General features: G+C 45.1%; 1 protein-coding gene across 1 annotated transcript in view; it reads left to right on the top strand.

The window, feature by feature from the left end:
• The first annotated feature begins 11,524 nt into the window (after positions 1-11,524).
• The window catches only part of slitrk6 (SLIT and NTRK-like family, member 6), a 46,252-nt gene continuing 43,031 nt past the window's right edge, over positions 11,525-14,745 (top strand). The window contains exon 1 of the mRNA XM_085998554.1: positions 11,525-12,006. The gene's annotated coding sequence lies outside the window, so the exon portion shown is untranslated. The remainder of the gene's footprint in view (positions 12,007-14,745) is intronic.

Here is a 14,745-nt window from a genome sequence, read left to right as displayed (position 1 = left end):
AAAACTAAAGGTAGTGAAATGTACATAACTGAATTAAAGCAGAACTGAATCCCTCCCTTGCATTCACTTAACAGCAAATGAGGTATCTGGACTGTCCTCTCACTAATGTGTTAGCAGAAATCATGTTCTTACAATAGGCAATATTGCCTTGTATCATAATTTAGATTTGCCCCAGGGCATACTGAAGAGCTCAGGAGCTAATGGCTGTCATTTCCCATGTCCTGAGGTTTTAGTCTCAATAATACCATCAGAAAAAGGAGCTGATCACAGACAATTTTTTTCCTTCAGTGATGGAGTAAATCATGATGAGAGAGAGTGTGTCATCCGTGTGTGCAGTTACAGGTCAGCAGTGCTTGTTAGCCCTCTCAGATGGAAAGTTGTGTGTAGCATGATATGGCATGAGGCTAGGTAAAGATGTAGTTAAATTAAATTAAAATAATGTGGAAAGAAACGTATATAAAAATTATCGGTATAAATAGAGGGCAGTAGTAGCCCAACTGATGCTATAAGACAAGTAGGTTGTTGTACTTTTATGAATTAACCTGGAGAGAGGTGATGCAGTTATGTTATGTGGCAAGTTTGCAGGAATGACTAGCAAATGAAATTGTAAGCTTGAAGTAAACCAAATTGCACCAGTGCAGATTAAATCGTGTTCAATGCAAGCATATTGGGGGTGAAATTCGATAAGACTGGAAAAAGGGCACCTGCACCGCGATGCAAGATTATGTCCATGCCCATCCAGAAAGGGCAGACAGCATGTCAATTTGGTGCTCCCTGCTAATTATCATGATTGTAGCACACAACCTAGTGACTAACACATGGCTGACAGGCTGCGAGCCCAACAGGGGGGGCCAAGTTTGCGTCACTGGAGTGAGGCTAGATTTTCAAGGCAGTCTCTAGCTCTTAAAGCTGAACTGCCTTCTGCAAAACAAAAATTAAAAATCCTTCTGCACTAGGCAGTCTGCAGCTATGAAAGTTGAACTGCCTTCTGCAAAAATACCTACAAACCCTTCAGAACTAGGCAGTCTGCAACTCTTAAAGCTGATCTGCCTTCTGCACATAAAAAGTGGTAAAAGTGCTTAAACACTGACACAAATGACTCAACAGGCCAGGGCAAGGTCTTGGGCGCAGCACTCCAGCATTGTGCAGGGGTCAACACTGGAATAGAAGTCCTCTACCCACAGGGGGCCAGGAGACCCTCCAGAAAGTAGGATGCAGGACCAGATCACCGAGGCCATTACTGCCAGCAGTGTCACCCCCAGGACCTGGCTCCAGTGCCCAAAGAAGTTTCATGACCTCAGATGAGTGATCAAGTTCAGTGACTGCATCTTCAAAAGCCATCTCCTACCAACTGCACCACTAGCCGTCCATACTGCTGAATGCACGACAGCCCCACCCATCGCTCACCTAACAACAATCTGTACCAAACACGCGGCACACCTCACATTCTGAGCATCACCTCACCCCCATAGAGGAGACAGTGCTGGTCTTTCTTGGCAGGGGCATGACTGAGCACTTGGCCAGTGATGGGGCTGAAAGAACACAAGATGCTGGTATCCATATACATAATACTCTTTCTCACATCCCACTTCCCCCTCATCCCACAATCTCTTCTGATTTACAAGCAACAAATGGTGTAAGCATGCATCTATTGCTTTACCCCCTCCCCTCACCACCACCCTACCCTTGTGCCTTCCTCATTTCAGACACCCAAGAAATCCAGCCAGCCCAGCCAGTGGTTGCCAAGAAGAGGAGAGGAGAGAGAAGAAGAAGGAGAAGAAGAAGAAGAAGAAGAAGAAGAGGAGGAGGAAGAGGAGGAGGAGGAGAAGAAGGAGAAGAAGGAGAAGAGGAAGAGGAGGAAAAGAAGAAGAAGAGGAGGAGGAGGAGGAGAAGAAGAAGAAAAAGAAGAAGAAGAAGAAGAGGAGGAGGAGGAGAAGAAGAAGAAGAAGAAGAAGAAGAAGAAGAAGAGGAGGAGAAGGAGGAGGAGGAGAAGAAGAAGAAGAAGAAGAGTAGAAGGAGGAGAAGAAGAAGAAGAAGAAGAAGAAGAAGAGGAGGAGGAGGAGGAGAAGGAGAAGAAGAAGAAGAAGAAAAAGAAGAAGAAGAAGAAAAGGAGGAGGAGGAGGAGGAGAAGAAGAAGAAGAAGAGGAGGAGAAGGAGAAGAAGAAGAGAAGAAGAGGAGGAGGAGAAGAAGAAGAAGAAGAAGAAGAAGAAGAAAAGGAGGAGGAGGAGAAGAAGAAGAAGAAGAAGAAGAAAAGGAGGAGGAGGAGGAGGAGAAGGAGAAGAAGCAGAAGAAGAAGAAGAAGATGAAGAAGAAGAAGAAAAGGAGGAGGAGGAGGAGGAGGAGAAGGAGAAGAAGATGAAGAAGAAGAAGAAAAGGAGGAGGAGGAGGAGGAGGAGAAGGAGAAGAAGAAGAAGAAGAAGAAGAAGAAGAAGAAGAAGAAGAAGAAGAAGAGGAGGAGGAGGAGGAGGAGAAGGAGAAGAAGAGGAAGAAGAGGAGGAGGAGGAGGATGAGAAGGAGAAGGAGAAGAAGAAGAAGAAGAAGAGGAGGAGGAGGAGGAGAAGAAGGAGAAGAAGAAGAAGAAGAAGAAGAAGAAGAGGAGGAGGAGGAAGAGAAGGAGAAGGAGAAGAAGAAGAAGAAGAAGAAGAGGAGGAGGAGGAGAAGAAGGAGAAGAAGAAGAAGAAGAAGAAGAAGAAGAAGAAGAAGAAGGACTCAATTTCACACGCCCAGTCACCAGGTCCTCGAGGTCATCCGGTAAGGTCATCTGCAGTATACCCCACCGAAATTCAACAGCCTTCCACCAGCCATGCTGCAGCCACTGGGGTAACATTGTGTGACATCAGTAGGACAGTCAGTAATGGAATGCACAAGGGTGATGATTTGATTTTTTGATGTAATATTGGATGCATATATGGATAAAGTTGGATTGGAAAATTTGCTTTGTGGTGGCCTTTATTTCAGCATTGTGGCCAAGAGGGTGCTCTTACAGTCTGTCACAGAGCGAAGGCAAGGTGTAGGACAAATGTTGAAAGGGGAATTGGGGTTGTGTTCACTGGCACTGCAGGTGGATGATTCGATCCTAGCTATCCCAGCCAGAAAGGGGCTGTCTAGGTTGTCTCCTTCTGCTTCCTCCTCTTCCGCTTCCTCCTCTTCTGCTTCCTCCTCTTCTGCTTCCTCCTCTTCTGCTTCCTCCCATTCTGCTTTCTTCTCTTTTGCTTCCTCCTCCCTCTGCGAGCAGCTTGTCCCCTTTGCTACCTCTGTGTCATCTCCATGTGATGTTGCAGCCCAAGGGAGACTGCAACTAGAACCCCTAGGACTGGGAGCAAGTGGATTTCTCAGAGGCCTTCCTTTAACAGCCAAAGCCATGCAAACATCCAGCAGCACTCCCTGCACACTTTAACAACTTTTTAAATGCATTGCACCAAGCCACTACTCCAATAAAATGTAAAACGAAAGTCCAAAAGCAAAAATCTAAACTTACCTGAAAAATGTGTGTGTCCCTTTAAGAAGGGCTGGCAGCTTCTCTGTTGAACTGCTGCATGTACGCGCTTCCATGTGTGGTTTGGACAGGGCGGTATCAAGAGTGGCGATATCCAAAATTACAGATCGTGTGTCAATTCAGGCGTTGCACGCCAATTGACATCACAATCTGCATCATGTAAATGTGGGCGCGAGGCAATGGCAGTGCTGTCAACCTGCCCAAAATGGTGGCTGCCAGGCTCTGCACTGTATGTGGGCAGAAACGAGGTGGCTGCCATTTTTTCAGCATAACCGGCCTTAACGGCTGGCGCTACACCTCCCAATTTTGCGGCCATAAGATTTATGTTAATCTGTCCAATTAAAAGAATGTAAATATCTGCACTGAGAGGGACAAAACATTGTTCCAGCAAGCGCACCATCAAATTTCTTATCCTGCAGCAATTTTCTCTGCCATTATGTTGAATTCCAGGTGAGTGACTGGCATTCCTCTGTCTAGCACTCTAATTAGGGGGAGAAATTTGGTTGGTTAGCGCCTCCCGTTAGCACCTGGGGGCTGGCGCTAACGGGGCACTAAGGGGTTAGCAACCGGGCATGGCGAATGCAGCGACATCCACAAACATCAGTGCCGGTTTAGCGCTGGCAGTAACTCTTACCGCCTGGGCCTCTAGTGTCTCGCAGATCGTGATGTCATAAAGTGTGCAGCGCCTCATTACCGCCCCAGATGCGAAATTGCCTCCCGCCCCCTGCTGTATCGCTGGGCATGAACAACGGCAGTCAGAGGAGGCGTTGTCACCTCAGCTGGCTGCTTGGGGCGTGCTAATTCAAGGGAATGGTTTTCAGGTAGGCCAACCTTTATTCTTTGCACCAGTCTGGCGTCTGCTCAAAGTTTTTGATGTTTCATTGCTGCAAGGTGTCCAAGCCCTCCACTTTGCGAGAGTGTTTGGGGCTGTGATGGCAATCGTGCAGGTCGCCTTGCAAAACAGAACTGCCGACAAGTAGGTTGTGCACCATCATTGGCCCTTCCCTTTAAGCGAGGGAAGCAGCCTCTGATGCCGTTAGCAATGCGCTCCAAATTGTTCAGCGCTCTGCCACTGCCACCCTGCACTCGGACTTTAGCGCCCTAAGAGCAGCGGTTAGCACTTGATTTAGAGCTCCACTTCCCTCTTGGAGCACTAAAGCTGAATTTCCCGGCAGGAGAGAATCATTAGCGCCTGGCGCTACTTTTTCTACTTTTAAACAGTTGGGGCGCTACGGAATTTCTAGCCCGATATCTCCATTTCAAGTAATCTATGTGGAGTGAGCACACATACTGGTGTGATGTCATCAGAGAACTCCCCTTCGGCCTATGCACGCTAAGGCCTCATTGAGATAGATAAATTAAAAATAAAGCTGGAACTGATTTAATGCCAATTTATTATCTGGTTAAGTGAAGAAAAAAGTAGCCAGGGTTCCTGGTCCTGATTGCTATCCAGTGAACCCCTGCTGGAAAGTGAGCAAGTGTAGATGTCGGATGAGAACAGATCAGGTTGGCTGTTATGCCCCCTGAAGCTGCGTAGGCTCACACATGAAGAACGGTCACTTGACATGATGTACCAAAGGGCACGCAGCACTTATGAATCAAAGATGTTTGTGTAGGAGCAAATGCTTTCATTAGTGAGCAGCCCCTCTGTAATCCCACAAGTCAGCATCCAAGGCAATCCTGGACGCAGGTGAGGAAGCATCCAAGCAGGAACATTTAGCATTAGCTAGGTACACAGTTTAGCTCTGAACCTTCCAGGATCAGTACAAATGTCAATCTATGGGATTACTTGTGAAGCCGCTTGCTGACTCATCTCTGCCAGAGAGGTGAGACCCGAAGGAATGGTGGGTCTCTGCAGTGAGAACAAAAGATTAATAGAATGATTATCTTATTCCAGCTACGAGATTGTTTTTCCCTTGATTTTTTTTGCAATATCTAGATAATGGAGTACTTTAATATTGAAAGTACTCCCTCTAGACTTACCTTCGCTTTAAAAGATCAGAAGAGCTTCTCTTTGTTCTATATCTGCTCTTAACAGCTGTCAAGAACACCCCATGAGTCTCCCACTGTTCTTCACATCCGAATTACATTAAGAACAAAGCCTGTGAATGTGACAAGCTTGTTCATCCCTATCCCAAACATATTAAACCAATGTCAAAACAGTGACATTTGGGAAAAAATAGCTAAGTGTGTGCTTTTATGCTTTGGGCTATTTTACTTTATATCGCTATACATGTCATTTCAACAGCCTATCATTAAATCAACAACAATATGTCTGCCTGGATCAATGAAAAAATGTAAATGAATATAATGGGGTAGAGTTTCCACTATTTATGCCAGTAATAATCAACACAATCCAGGCGGGATCGGCCGAACCTGCGCAAAAGATTGGGTAATTTTAAATGTAAATTACACCCAAAATTATTCACGCTGGAGTTGCTGTGATCTTTTATGCTGGTTCAAGATCAGTTTAGCCTAATCAGGCCCCGCCTACAAAACTGACCACTTCCCCGGGTCGACATTGCCAGTTTCCTCCGATTGGTCTGGTTAGGGAAAGCTCTGTAAATTTTCTTAGGCACACAGACACTAATAGGCACCTTTATAAACTTTTTACATATCAAAAAATATTTAATTTACTAAAAAATCGACTAGTGTACACCAATGAAAGTAGTCAATGTTTCAGTATAGTTTTTAAAGTCATTTTCAGTGATTTTAAAGCAGGTTACTCACAATTTGGGGATTGGATACTCTTACTAAAAATGCTTATTTTTTGTGATAAACTCACTTTCAGCTGTATTAATGAAACGGTACCAGGTTTTCATAGAATCGTAAAAACATAAAATCATAGAAATTTACAGCACAGAAGGAGGCCATTCGGCCCATCATGTCTGTGCCGGCCGAAAAAGAGCTATCCTGCCTAATCCCACTTTCCAGCTCTTGGTCCGTAGCCTTGTAGCTTACAGCCCTTCAAGTGAATATCCAAGCACTTTTTAAATGCGCTGAGAATCTCTGCCTCTACCATCCATTCAGGCAGTGAGTTCCAGACCCCCACCACCCTCTGGGTGAAAAAAGTTCTCCTCAACTCCCCTCTAATCCATCTACCAATTACTTTAATCTATGCCCCCTGTTTATTGACCTCTCTGCTAAGGGAAATAGGTGTTTCCTATCCACTCTCTCTAGGCCCCTCATAATTTTATACACCTCAAAATAAGTGTCTCCCCTCAGCCTCCTCTGTTCCAAAGAAAACAACCCCAGCCTATCCAAACTTTCCTCATAGCTAAAATTCTCCAGTCCTTGTAACGTCCTCATAAATCTCTTCACCCTCTCCAGTGCAATCACATCTTTCCTGTACAGTGGTGACCAGAACTGTATGCAGTACTCTCGCTGTGGCCTAACTAGTTCATGCATAATCTCCCTGCACTTATATTCTATGCCTCAGCTAATCAAGGAAAATATTCCGTATGCCGTCTTAACCACCTTATCTATCTGTCCTGCTACCTTCGGGGATCTGTGGACATGCACTCCAAGGTTCCTCTGTTCCTCTACACTTCTCAGTATCCTACCATTTATTGTGTACTAGCTGGAGTGCCCGGCGGTGCTGAGGCTTTTTTGAGGGGATGTTGTTGTTGGAAGAGAGAGAGAGTGACGGGGGGAAGAGAGAGAGAGAGCGACTGGGAGGGAAGAGAGAGAGAGAGCGACTGGGGGGGAAGAGAGAGAGAGAGCGACTGGGGGGGAAGAGAGAGAGAGAGCGACTGGGGGGGAAGAGAGAGAGAGCGACTGGGGGGGAAGAGAGAGAGAGAGCGACTGGGGGGGAAGAGAGAGAGAGAGCGACGGGGGGGAAGAGAGAGAGGGACGGGGGGAAGAGAGAGAGAGATGGGGGAAGGTGGCCCGATGGACCCCTGCGAAGGAAGGAAGAAGGTAAGCTCTCCCTCCCTGTCCCACCCCCTCACTCTTTCCCTCCCTCACCCTCTCTCTCCCTCCCCTGTCTCTCCCTGCTTTACTCTCTCTCCCTCCCTCCCCCTCTCCCCCTGCCCTCTCCCTCCCTCCCCCCTCTCCTCACCCTCTCCCTCCCTCTCCCTCCCCCTGTCTCTCCCTGCTTTACTCTCTCTCCCTCCCTCCCCCCTTGTCCTCTCCCTCCCTCCCCCTCTCCTCACCCTCTCCCCTCCCCCCACCCTCTCTCCCTCCCCTCTCCCTCGTTGCCCCTCTCCTCTCTCCCTCCCTGCCCCTCTCCTCCCTCTCCCTCTCCCTCCCCCTCTCCCTGTCCTCTCCCTCTCCTCCCTCCCTATTTCTCTGTCTCTCTGATGTCTGTCTGTTAACTGTTCCCCTCTGCCGCTCTCAGTTTTTCTGCCGTTTTTTGTCTGCGAGCTCGCCGGCTGCTCAGGCTCTGTATGGAAATCATCTTGGTGCCGGTGCCCGATTTGCGACTCCAGGCCCCGCCGTCCGCCCGCTCTCCGGGGCAAGGTAAGAGCCGGGCTCTGGCCCCACACCCACACCGCCAGGGATCAGCACCCGGGGAACCCGCCCGCCGCCCAACATGAACAACAAACACCCTCCTCACCTGTCACGGAGTTGAAGTCTCCGAAAGCGGCCACGGTGCCCCGGGCCTCTTCCCCCGCACATTCAGGAGGCATGGGGAAGAGAGAGAGAGAGCGACTGGGGGGGAGAGTGAGACGCCGCCGCGCACCTGCTCCGCGGAGCTCCGTGCTGCCACCGCCCCACCAGCCTTTACTAAGATGGCGGCGGTAGCGATGCTCGGCTGAGGTCCGCCCCTCCAGCCTTCACAAAGATGGCGGCGATCAGGGGCCGCTTGTTGACTGGGGCCGGGAGGTGCCTAGCTCGGGCGTGGGTGTGGAGGAGAGGCCCAGGCTTCGAGGCCTACAAAAACGGTGAAAGGTAGGAAAATTATAGAGGTTAGAGAAAAGATGTACAAATTAATTAACTTTTTTGAAAAACAATTTGTGTTTTAAAAGCAACTTTTTTTTTTCTGGAAATGTAGATTTGAAAAGAAACACGCAGAAAGCGGGAAAAAGAAATGAACAGTTTGTAATCAAGATGGCGGCCGCTCACCTCGGTTCAGAACGATAAGCCTCGTCCACACATGCACCGATTGGTCGACCGTCATCTCACCGAAGCGTAGGATTGGTTAATCGTCCTGTCGCTCGACTCTAGGAGGGCCCGCCCGCACGCGCGACGAACCCGCCCCTGCCACGCAGCGATTGGTCGACCGTCGGGTCGCTCGACCATATGATTGGTCGACCTTAATGTCACTCTATGTTAATGAGCGGATAATGAGCAGAATTTTGAACATTTTTTGGACACCGCGGGCGCAATTTTTGTCTCGCCGAAACGTAAATCGTAAGCTTTCTTTTGATGTAACGCACGTGTAGGTACGCTCTATAACTTTAGAGTCTATAGCCGGACAGACACACCGAAGGACAGACAGACAGACAGATCGATCCTTTTATATAGATTTATATATATATATAGATTCCCTTGCCATGTTAGCCCTCCCCAAATGCATTACCTCACACTTCTCTGGATTGAATTCCATTAAGAATATCATTCTTAAATGCATCAATGAATACCTTTTAATGTAAAGGGGGAAAAATATTACAGTCTCTTACACTGGTCCATGCATAATCATTTGTGATTATGCAAATGATTTTTTATCGGAAACATGAATTATAATCTAACCAGCACAATTTTGAGCGCATTTTGGTCGCAATTTCCCCGTTGCACCCAAAGAGGAAACTGCACCACAATGTTTACAGTTATAATTTATGTTGTACTAATGGAATACATCAGGGCCAGTGGGTTATGAAAAATTAAATCATTTTTCTAACAATCAACATAATTCATAAGTATTGGCATCACTTCGGGTTTTATTTTCATCAAACTATGGGTTCCGACGTGTATTTTCTATGTAAGACTGCCTTTACACTGGATATTGGCATCATTGCTGTCTCTCTGTCCCTTTTGCACTGGCCTAACTCCAAAAACTTCAGGATAAAATGGGCTTATGTACATCAGTAGGACCACCTGGAATAAGTGGTCTTGCACCAGTAATGATGTGCATTATAGAAGGAAGTTGTGTAAAAAATTACCAATAGTAAAAAGTAAGTTTAAAAGACTTAAAACAAATACTGTGAGTGCCACCATTCATAGTTTAGTGCTTGAAAAGAACCGGCTATTTCATTATCATTGATTTTCAGCTATGAAAAACTAGATGGGCACAGGAAGGCTGTTGAAGTAGAATCTATAAGTATATCTAATTACACAAACGTAGATTTCCGTCATCCCAACTTCACAGGGAGGTGGGCGTAAAGTAGAAACACTGTTCAACTGCTTTGAAAATACAGCCGATGCTATGTGCTCCTTCGTGCAACACGAAGCAGGCTTACTGATCGTACCAAAGAGACTCAAATGTTGCGAATCTTTCTTTACAGTTTGTTGTCAGAAGGGGGCGGTGTTGAATTACAATTGAAAAGCGTGTTTCCTGGTCGATCTCACTTAATCCACTTGGTTGTTAACCAGACTTGTTGTAATTACTGTGATATTCCAAAGCAACAGACCACAATGAAGTGGCTAAATCCATAATTTCACGAAAGTTCTCCCAAAAGATTCCCCCGCATATTTATCAGTCAGGCACGAGCCTTCTATTGCAATGCTGTGTTTTTTAAATTGCTAAGATTTTACTGGCGAATATTTGCGTTGATATGAGTATTTGAGTATGATATTCATCTGGCAAAGTAACTTGGGGAAATTTGATAGCAGAAAGACCGTGTTACATTTATCAGGAAAGGCATATTGTGTGGTTCTGCAGTATCTTCATTTGAAATCAGGCATTCATCCCCCTCATTGTACTTTTAGAGGCTTAAGTTTCCCCGTGTAATGAGAATCACTTTAACAGCAGCATTAATGGCTGTATCTGATGCACCTTTAGAACGGGATGCCTCGTCGGCGCGTACTGCAACTGCGAAGAACATTAATACTTAACAAGACCTTTGTTACTTTCATTTTTATTTTGTTTTTGGGAGGTCATCTTTTATCGGGCAGGTTTAAGGTCACAAATGAAGTTAGCAATATTTAATCTTCAATAATGATTTATTTTGCTTCTATAATCTATGTTTCTATAATAAATAAGTATCGCTGGTTACGTGAATTTCTGTAAACCATGTTAACAACTATCGCAGGATAAAATAAGAAAGTGAGAATAAAGTAAGAATGAAGTATCGGGTGTATGAAACCAATCTATTTGTAAGGCACGCAGGGCGATGCAAAGGTCTAAATGTGCATGTTATTTTTGCACGGTGCATAAATCTTATTCATGTGTTAGTTTCAAGATCAGGGGCTCCTGCTGTTTTTTTATTCAAGATTATGTCGCCGTTTTCTCTGTCAAACCCCTGGAAATAAAAGGAAGGCAAAAGATGTTCTGCGTGGTGAGAGAGTAATGAAGCAGAAAGTCGCAGGCAGAGACACGTTATTCGTATAGTCCCATCATTTTATTTTCACTTTAATAGGCTTGAATGAATTTGACAGTTTCATTCAGGCACTGTTTCTCGGCAAAGCCACAATTCTCTTCATCTTTTGCCATCACTCTCCCCTTTGCTAGTCGTTTATTGTCCCGGGATAAAAAAACAATCTAACATATGGAAAAACTGCCTCTTGGTGATCTAAGTTCATAGCCTGAAGAACGGTAAACTAATAAGCAACGAAGGGTGCTGTACTTCCCGATCGAACCCTTTATGGATTCAGTTGTATTTCCTATCGGTGAGCGAGTGTGATGCAGGAGAAACGGCGAGAAATCAGGCTCATTGCAGTGTAAAATGTAGGGCTGTTGCAGCCGTGAAGCATGTTTAGTGTCCCATTAGGAGCAGATTGACGAAGCTACATGAAGTTCCGGACAATCTAGGTGGTAACTGTGACGGCGGGGGGACGGGACGAGGTATTATGCAAATGTCAAAATGATTTGTCCTGGGGTGGAGCTCGCACGCTTTCTGACGAGAGCAGATTAAAGCCACCTAAAGGGGGCAGGGCTTCCGAGCCTGATTCAGAAGTCAAGAAGTCTGCAAGTAAGAACCCTCTGGCAATCAGATTACTCAGAGAACACCAGGAAAGACTAGCTTGTAGCTCCAGTGTGGATTTGGACTGTTTGCTTGTTCTCTTTATTTTTTGGGGAAAAAAACCGTCTTTATTATTAAAACAAAACAGCATCTAAGGAAACTGCACCCGGAGCAAGTTGAGTCTGCACACGGGTGTCTGCTCAAGCAGGAATCATCCTATTTAGTTTGACTGGTACTTCAAATCCTTTTTAAACAAGTACCTGCCTGTTTGGCTGGCGCACTGTGTCAGTGCAATTCTGGACCTGTTGGAAAACTGACAGTCGGGGTCAAAATGAGACTACTTTGTCCTCTGAGGAAAAAAGCAAAGTGAAAGAAACTTCACTGACATTGCCCTTCTGCACCACCACTACTGGGCAGCCCTGATCCTGGCCACGCTGCTCTTGTACGTAAGTGAAGCTTACGTTACACTTACATCCTCCACTGGGAAACGCACTTCGATACACTGCTTACAATTTACGGAAATACGCGTTTCTGTTTCTTGCTCGCCAAATTACTAAGCGGCCGATGGTGTGTCTGGGACAGTCCAGCTGGCCTGCAGGTAAGCGACCCACTATCAAAGCTGCTCCTCACCGCCTGCTCCTTTCGAACAACAGAGCAGCCTATTCGTCAAAGATCGATTTATAAAAGCAAATCATGTTTTTTTCTGACTTAATTTTAAAGTTTAATATATTATATATATATATATAGATGCACAGAATACCATTGGCCGTGATGATGTGGACAATTATCGACGACGAGAGCTTTAGTTTAAACGTGACGATGAAGTGGTATTTCAGGAGTTGGAGGGTTTTATCAGCACAGTTCCACAAGATCCGTGTTTTGGGGTCTCCTTACACAGACCTCTCTGCTTGGGAATCCGACAGGCACAGACAGTTGTTACTAAGAGGAAGACCTATTTCTGTAACTTTAAACAAGAATAATTAGAATGCTATTTTTAAAGCAATGAACAATAACAGTGAAATGCTGGCAAAAGTTCAGATTCCAAAGAGCCATGTATTTAAACTCCGTGTGTTTGATTCACTTAACAGTGTTGTTGTGGAAAGTGCGCTATTGCCTTGGATTGTCGTGTAGAGTCCCCTTTATACGATGGGGCACAGTGCAGGTGAGGACAAGCAGTACTTATTCCCCCACTGCACTCCAGGAAAGGGGAAATGATTATGTGTGAAATTCCTCGTTGTGGCCGTTTGCTTCGGAGATAGTTCGAGAGACTTTGGTCCCGTCGGAATTTAGATTGAAGGTGCGCTTAATAGGAAGTGGCGAATTATTTCAATGTTCTGCACTTGGACTCAGGTCCAGTAAAGACACGCTGGTCATTTACCTCAGAAATGAGTCAGAACTAATAATATCAGATCAAAGATGTTTACCATTAACTTTCTAAGCCGTGTTTCCGTGGACCTGAAGTGAATGATCTCCTTGGAAATGAAATCTAGGCGCATTCTTGTTGTGCGGGTGTGTTCCTGACTTACTAAACTGTTCAGGTTGTGTGGGCGCCTGGTGTTGGTCACCTTCTTGTGTTCGTGCTGACCTACATTTACAGTAGAATCCTATTCTGTGCAATAGGGCCCGCAATCAAGTTAGCAGTTAACCAGACTATTATATAACAGCCTGTGACAACTATGCAGCAGAGGGTAAGGTCACGGTTGGTAACAGTTTGCATCTATTGGGACTATTGTGCTCGGGAGGTTCGACGCCGATTGGCAGAGTCCGTTCTGCGTTTGATGCGACCAAGAACATGTTTGCATCGTGCCTGTTTGTTTTTGGCGGAAAACCAGCCTGTAATCCCAGATTTCAACCAATGAAAACACACGTTTTTCAATTGCTTTTATCTTCAAAATGGACACGTAGTCCAGGAGGAGAAATAATGTAGGTGTATCGTTTCTTTCAGGAAAATAAGGTATAAGGAAGATAGATCAAACAGACAAATAATAACATTTTTTTAAAAGATGAAAGAACGAGAAAGAGAGACGAGCAACAGTGGGAGCTCAAGTAAAATTATTTTTTTAATTTTTAATCAAGGTTTTGTTTTATGAATATATTGCCACACTTCCATTATTAACAAAAAGTTGTGGATGCTCACTGCCACAACACTGGCAGTATAACTTGTGAGCTAGTGCACATTTGACCCTCAGGGTACTTTCTTAGGCAGTCCCTCGGAACCGAGGATGACTTGTTTCCAGACTAAAAATGAGTCCAATGCGGGACCTACAGTCTCTGTCACAGGTGGGGCAGACGGTGGTTGAAGGGGTGGGTGGGGTGCTTGGGTTGACGTGTGCTCCTTCCACTATTTGCGCTTGGCTTCTGCTTGGATACTAGCGCAGTTACAGAAACGTCTCCAGAGGCCACCTCACACAAGCTTCATGTGCAGTCTAACTCCAGGCTGCTTTAGGCAGTTCATTGGATCTCTCAAGCACTTTACAAACTCATTCATCAAATTAGGTTGACATGGTGCTGTGTGTTATTAGCTTATAAACAATTTGTATGGGATTCCTTTGCCCACTAATTTAACAAAGACATTCATTTAAATTAATTGTTTTATAACACCTCTGTTAAATTAATTGAATCAATTGCATCAGAAATATATATCATCATGTTAACACATTCGTATGCTAGCACTACATAGTCCAGTTTCACCCCTAATCTTTTTAATGTTGAAGTGGACACTCCTGTCCACTCCTAACATTTAAAATTAGCTCCCAGGAACTGAACCTCTCCTCATGTACAGAACTCAATTGTTACTGACTGCAGTGTGATAAACAATTGGCAGAAAACCTTGATCTACTAACTGTGCATTATGCTCTATAGATATCGGTATGAGACTGGTAGCTGCAATATAACTGCAGTTTTTTTTTTCATATTCTAGGGTGAATGTATCTGCATAAAAGCTTTGCATCTAGTTTGCACCCATCACATTTCAGACACCACCCTTCAAAAGTTGCATGAAATGACTACTTAAAAGACCAACTTAAATACAACAACACTGTAGCAGACTACATTCTGCATTCCATTGTACAGTGATCCTCACATTATAAAACATTGCACCATTCAATTTACTATGAGCAACATTGCGAAAATCCTTTAATATTATAAAGCTTCACCTGACATTTGAGTAGGTTTATTACTGTACT

The sequence above is a fragment of the Somniosus microcephalus genome, chromosome 10 (assembly GCF_052327205.1).
Source record: "Somniosus microcephalus isolate GS21.2 chromosome 10, FLI_Smic_1.0, whole genome shotgun sequence".
In the NCBI taxonomy this organism is placed as follows: Eukaryota; Metazoa; Chordata; class Chondrichthyes; order Squaliformes; family Somniosidae; genus Somniosus; species Somniosus microcephalus.
Note: the sequence above shows the minus strand (reverse complement) of the source record. Positions and strands in the feature narration are given on the sequence as shown.